The 6,887-nt window shown below is 36.6% G+C and overlaps 1 pseudogene; it reads right to left on the reverse strand.

Annotated features, from left to right (window-relative positions):
- Window positions 1-267: 267 nt before the first annotated feature.
- Window positions 268-2,526, reverse strand: LOC143605814 (putative pentatricopeptide repeat-containing protein At1g68930 pseudogene; annotated as a pseudogene).
- Window positions 2,527-6,887: the final 4,361 nt, after the last annotated feature.

Consider the following 6,887-nt stretch of genomic DNA (forward strand, 5'->3'; position numbering starts at 1 on the left):
TAAAACTTAAAAATTTTAACCAGAAATTATTTATAAAAAAGTAATATAATTTCTGGGATTGTTCCTTTGATTAATGAATCTTGGGTAATTAATTTATTAAGTTATTACATGACTTATAATACACCAAAAACAATTTAGAGCTAAATGTGCTCACATATAAAAAAATTATAAGGTTACATCATGAAAATACAAAGAATAAACTAACTAACCCCCCCCCCCCCCCCCCAAAAAAAAAAAAAAAAAAAGGAAAATAAAAAAATCATGCTCAAAATTACCAGAAATCACCACAAGAACAAGTCCCATCCTTAAACAAATGAAACCGAACCGCATCCCGTACAAGAATCTCCCGCTTCGTTATCTTAGAAATAAACTTAGTCGCGGTATGACAATCCCCACACACCTCAAATTCTTAACCACCCGTATCGGCATACCCTCGGGAACAAATAATAACCCGAACGCAATCGCAAGTTTCTCACTATGATGATTAAGCATCATTACTTTTTCCGACTCGTTAACATTATGAAGCGCAAATCTCATATCGGGCACATACCCTTCGCGTAACATCTTATTATTCAAAAATTCCAGCGCAGCGTATATCTGTTCTGAATACGGGCTCGATCTGTCATCGGCTGAAAACACGTGCACTTTATTTTTATATTTAATCCAACTGAACCCGGGTTCTTTTCGTATATTATTATGTTTCATTTCTTTTCTCAAATTAGCTACTTCATCCCATTGGCCTTTGGAAGCATACATACTTGACAACAGTACATAACTTGCAGGGTTATTGGGCTCCAACTGTTTTAACGATTTTGCGGCCCATTGGGCCATTTCCAAATCGCCGCGTGACCGACACGCGCTAAGCAGTGTAGACCAACCGAACGCGTCCGGGCTAACCGGCATATCGTTTATGAAACATCGGGCTTCTTCCAGAAGCCCGGCCCGACTATAAAGGTCAATCATGCAACTGTAGTGGTCAGAGCTCGGGTCAATCCCGTGCTCGTTGACCATTGACTTGAAATACTCGCGACCCTTTTCTACTAACCCCGCTCGACTGCACGCTGAAAGTACGCCTATGAACGTTACCGCGTCGGGTTTGAGTTGACCGGTCAACATTCGGTCAAACAGGTCTATTGTTTTACTAGCTTCACCAAATTGGGAATAACCCGAAATTAACGCGGTGTAGGACACTTCATCTTTTATCTTCATTTCGTTAAACAATTGATTAGATTTGTTAACGGACCCGCATTTACCGTATAATGTTATAAGCGCGTTCGACACGGTTATAAACGAGATCAAACCCGTAACGAGTGCCTGACCGTGAAACTGCGCACCCTCTTCTATACTAGCTAAGTTCGCACACGAACTTATTATGCTCCCGAGCGTATATTCATCGGGTTCGACCCCGTTTCTTTGCATCTCACAATAGATCTTTACAGCTTCTTCACTTTGACCGTTTTGACCATAACCGACAATAAGCGCAGTCCATGTTACAATGTTTTTCAACCTCATTTTACCAAACACTCTTTCTGCATAGTTTATATGTTTACATTTCAAATACATGTCAACAAGTGAACTACCGACATACACGTTATCCAAAACATCGTTTCGTATAATATACGCGTGGATTTGAGAACCTTGTTTAAAAGCCATACATCCTCCACACGCGGTCAATACGCTTCCAAGCGTAAACTGGTCAATACCGACACCCTGCAGCCTCATTTCCTTAAACACATCAAAACACTTTTTACACAAACCGTTTTGCGCAAACCCTGTAACCATCGTCGTCCACGTGATCGAATCTTTCTCACGCGTACTATAAAACAACTGCTCCGAAGCCTCAATCATCCCACGCCGAAGAAAACCCATGATCATCGTGTTATACATCACCACGTTTCTTTCAGGCATTTCGTCAAACACTCGGCGCGCGTCGTTTATGATACCTGCTTTCGCATACATTTCGACTAACGGGCTGCCTACAAACACATACGATTCAAACCCGTACGTCACTATCTGCCCATGAATTTGCCTACCCAACCCGACTAACCCGTTGTTCGAACACAATATAAGCATAGTTGAAAATGTAATCCTATTCAAACTAACACCATCTTTCAACATTAACTTATACGCCTTGACGGCATTATCATAACAACCGAAACGAGTAAAACCCGAAATAACCAAATTCCACGACACCCCATCTCGCTTCGGCATGGCGTAAAAGATCTTTTCCATGTCTAATAAGTGCCCGGATTTGGAATAAGCTGAAAGAACACTGTTCCATGAAAAAAGATTTCGTTTAGGAATTTGGTCGAACACTTGGCGTGCATAACTAATGTTTCCGAGTTTAAAGTAACTGGTAATGATATTATTGAGCAAAAAGGTTTCAGGGTTTATTAGGGTTTTGAGTATGAAGCTGTGAAGCTTCTTTACTTGAAGGTGGTTGTGTGTTTCACAGTAGAGTTTGAGTAATGAACAATAGTGGTTTGATATTGAAGAAGACATGGTTTAATTTTGTGGGTAAAGATTTTTTTTTTGACTTTTTATAGTTTGACTTTTTAATTTTTTTAACTTTATATAATTTTGACTTTTTAAATCTTTTAATTTTAATTTTATATTTAAGAATAAGACCACATGTAGTGACTTCGTTCTCAGGAAAAACGAGGCCATAACTTAGTGAACACCGCCCTCTTCTCGTATTATGCCGCGTTTAATTGGATATACAGTAGTGGTGGAGGGAAGCGTTGTCCAATCAATTTTTGTTTATTTTTAATTAATATTTATAATTTTATTTAAAAATTTAAAAAAAATAAAAAAGTGTGTAATGATTGGAAGAGGGTTTTAAGATTTTTTTACCACTACACCTGGGGGTGTTTAAGAAACGAAAAAACCAATCTGAAAAAACCAAAAAATTCAAATCGAGGAACCGAACAAAACAAAAATTGACGGTTTGGTTTTGTGTTTTTATATAAACTGAACTTGCGGTTAGGTTTTGGTGTTGCATTCAATAAAACCCGAAAAAACAGAACTAAACCGAATTTCTAGATTTTTATTTTATATTATAAGTAATTTATAAGAATTTAATAAATATGTTATATATTTTTGACCAAATGTATAATAGGCAGTTAGTTAATTATTAACCAAATAATTTATACCTAAACTAATTATTTCGGGCAACTTTTTTTCGGCATAAAATTTTCAAGCTCAAATGGTAAAATCTGAAAAAACCGAAACCAAAACGAAAACCAAAAAATCAAAACCGAACGGTTTTAATTCCAATAAACAAAGTTTTGGTTTGGTTTGGTTTTAATCCACAACCGCACTGAACCACACACCCCTTAGTCTACACCATTTTTTTGCAAAACTAGCAATTGCTTACTGGGATGCCACGTGTCGCACAACCCCTCTATGTGCCTAGTTATCACTACGCGTGGTCTAAACATGTTGACGAGTCAACTGTTTAAATAAAGATATTAACAGGTGAACTTAAATACCACAAAACATATTTTTAAATATGTTAGAATTGACACACAAAGCCTGATTTTCTTTTGTTGTATTTATGTTCGTTCATTGAGAAAATGAACATTTTCGTTCGTTAACAAACTATCAATCCGTTTAGAAGCCCTTTTACAACTTTATTACAACCTATTTAACATATTTACAACTTAGACTCGTTTAGTACCAATTTAATGGTTTACAACTCATTTGTAGCTTTCAGCCTTTTTATCGTTTACTTACCCGCTAAAGATGACCCGCTTCTCATATACATAAACGTGTTATATGAGTTGTATTGAGGTCACTGATATCTAGGTTAGTATTGACTTCTTTTATACAAACGATACATCACATTAGGGGTGTGCATGGGTCGGTTTGGGACGGTTTTAGACCAAACCCATAACCATAACCAATATGTCGGTTAATAGATAATCATAACCATAACCGATCCGTTATGGAGGTTTCGGTTAATCGGTTTTGAAGGTTATAGCGAGTCAGTTATGGTCGGTTAACCGTGACCAAACCAATGTATAATTGAGCGTAAAATTTTGGTACTAAAAAAATAAAAATGACATGACATAGTTCAACAAATTATATAATTCTTAATATTTATAAATATATATTCAAACAAACAGTTAATGGTTTAACTCTTTAGTAAAATTAAATCATATAGTATAAAAATGAGAGCGTTATTAGTTATTACCTTCTTTAATTTTCAACAAATTATCAACAATGTGTCTAATCATACTCCATAAAGTTGAGAATCTTGTAAATGGAGCGGTTTGGTTTTGGTGAGTTTGAAATTATCTTTAACCATAACCGGCCCTTATTTGGCGGTTTTTAAAAATTCATTAAACCGACCCGCTGGTTATGTCGGTTATCGGTTAAAATCGGTTCGGTTGATCGGTTATGGTTATGGCGGTTAATTTGCACACCCCTATATCACATGTATACTCAAATTTGATATCATGTTTATCCCAAATTACAATGACAAATATCTAGCACACTTGTATTCTTTTGACAAGTGTTAAAAAAAAACCATCATGGTCTATACTTATTAACCTTTTATTAACCTCTTAGCTAAATAAGCATAATCAAGGTAAACCGTAATGCATCTAAACAAGTTTTTATTCGTCGTAAATAGGAAACAATATCTAGTTATCTCAAACCAAAACTTATATCGCTTAAAAACTCTGATCATGCAATTTAGGTAGCATGATATGGTCCACAAGGATGACAGATGCATACACCATCATCGCAATAAGAATCTTGACTATGACACCAATGATTCTTGCAGATATCATCATTTTGGCAATGCCACAACAAGGATCTTCGTCTGAATGGTACCTTTGGTTGTAGTATCTTTAGAATTCCAGGATGACATATGCAGCTTCCGGTGTTAGTGTCACATATAGCATCTTCTGTTCTGCAAAAGCTTGAGCAATAGTCAGGGTCCGGTGATGGGCTTACTGCGCTTGGTGATGGGCTTGGTGTTTGGTATGTTGGGCTTGGTGTGCTTGTTGTTCGATATGCTGGGGTTGGAGATGGGCTTGGTGTTGGGCTTTTAGGGCTTGGTGGTGAGTATGAGGGGATTGGTGGTGGGGTTTTTGGGGTTGGTGGTGGGCTTTTTGGGCTTGGTGGTGAGTATGATGGGCTTGGTGGTGGGCTTTTTGGGCTTGGTGGTGAGTATGATGGGCTTGGTGGTGGGCATGTTGGGCTCGGTGGTGGGCTTTTTGGGCTTGGTGGTGAGTATGATGGGCTTGGTGGTGGGCATTTTGGGTTCGACGGTGGGTATGATGGGCTTTCTGGGCTCGGTGGTGGGCTTTTTGGCTTTGGTGGTGGGTATGATGGGCTTTTTGGGCTTGGTGGTGGACTTTTTGGGCTTGGTGGTTGGTATGCTGGGCTTTTTGGGTTGATGGTGGGTATGATGGGCCTGGTGGTGGGCTTTTTTGGGCCTGGTGGTGGGCTATTTGGGCTTGGTGGTGAGTACGCGGGCTTTCTGAGCTCGGTTGTAGGGATGCTGGGCTTGATGATGGTGTACGCTGTGCATATGTCGACCACACTGCAGAATTAAGACGGAAAATCATATAATTAATTGATCAAATACAATGATAAAAAAAAGATGGTTGACAAAGAAAATGAAGGACCTGGGGCAAAATAAGAAGATGGTTAAGAGAGCAAACTTGAAATGAAGGTACTCCATTGGGATCTATTTATCTTAGCTTTTGCTTAATGGAAAAGACTAAATTCTTGTTTCTATTTATAAGCACATCAAAACCTAATACTTAATGTCTTATTGCATTAATGGTAATGAAACGTAATTAGTTTTTATATAAATATGTTTCATATTATATCCTTATCAGTTGCAATTAGTGAACATTCTATACACTAATTTAATCCGGTTGAATATTATAAAGCGAAACATGTTTGATTTGAATTAAAGGTGCGTTTCATCTAAGTTGATATATGCACTAAATTAATTTATTAATTTCCCTGTAAAATCTTGACATACAAAATTTACAAAATCATTATATGTTCACCGTTAGTATTATTTTCTACAATAAGCCAAAACAAATGTTTGCGCATGTGCATGAACCAGATAACACAAGCCGATGGCGGGTCTAGTGCTGGATCCAAGATTTTATTCGTATTAAGTCATTGTTTTTAAATGCTCAATTTCATACAAACTGGATATAAAATTTTCTATGTCGGTTTGGATCGGGCTAGGAAATACTAGTAATATAATATAGAAATTGTAGGTTATAATCTTGATTTGACATTTAAACGAGGGTTAAGTATGAACAACCAAGAAGTATAGGAGGTGAATTGAATAAAAAGTTTGAAAATAAATAAGATAAAGACGAGAGAATAAATTAAAAAATTAATGTATTGTTAGAAGAAAATTATTAGAGTTAGAGAAAAAGTATAATGTTTATTATGTTTTTGAGTATTTTTAGGAATATGAATTAGAGTTCAAGTAGAAAACACGTTTAGGGTAGTATAAATAGAGGTGTAGGATCATTGTATTTGACGTCGTTTTCGCTTTTAATTATATTGAAAGTGTTATACATTTATGCGGAATCAATTGTACAAATAAAACGAAACCGAACTCTAAACGATGATCAAATTAGAACGGATGAGATCACGAACACAATCAAAAGATTAGGGGTTCTTAATCATGATCAAGAAACGTAGTACATAAAGTAATCGAAAGATTATTACAGAATGAAAGGAAATCCAAAAAACTCACCACAAGGCCTAATCTCAACGGCTATATAAGCCAATGACCTTTAACACACTCTTAAAGCAAAGTATTACATTCCGCACTACAAGTTTTAGCATCTACGCAAGTAGCAAACGAACTTATCTTTCATCTTACTATAACTTTGCCCATT

The sequence above is a fragment of the Bidens hawaiensis genome, unplaced genomic scaffold (assembly GCF_021521415.1).
Source record: "Bidens hawaiensis isolate Kalapana, Puna unplaced genomic scaffold, B.hawaiensis_p1.1 tig00071596_1, whole genome shotgun sequence".
Lineage (NCBI taxonomy): Eukaryota > Viridiplantae > Streptophyta > Magnoliopsida > Asterales > Asteraceae > Bidens > Bidens hawaiensis.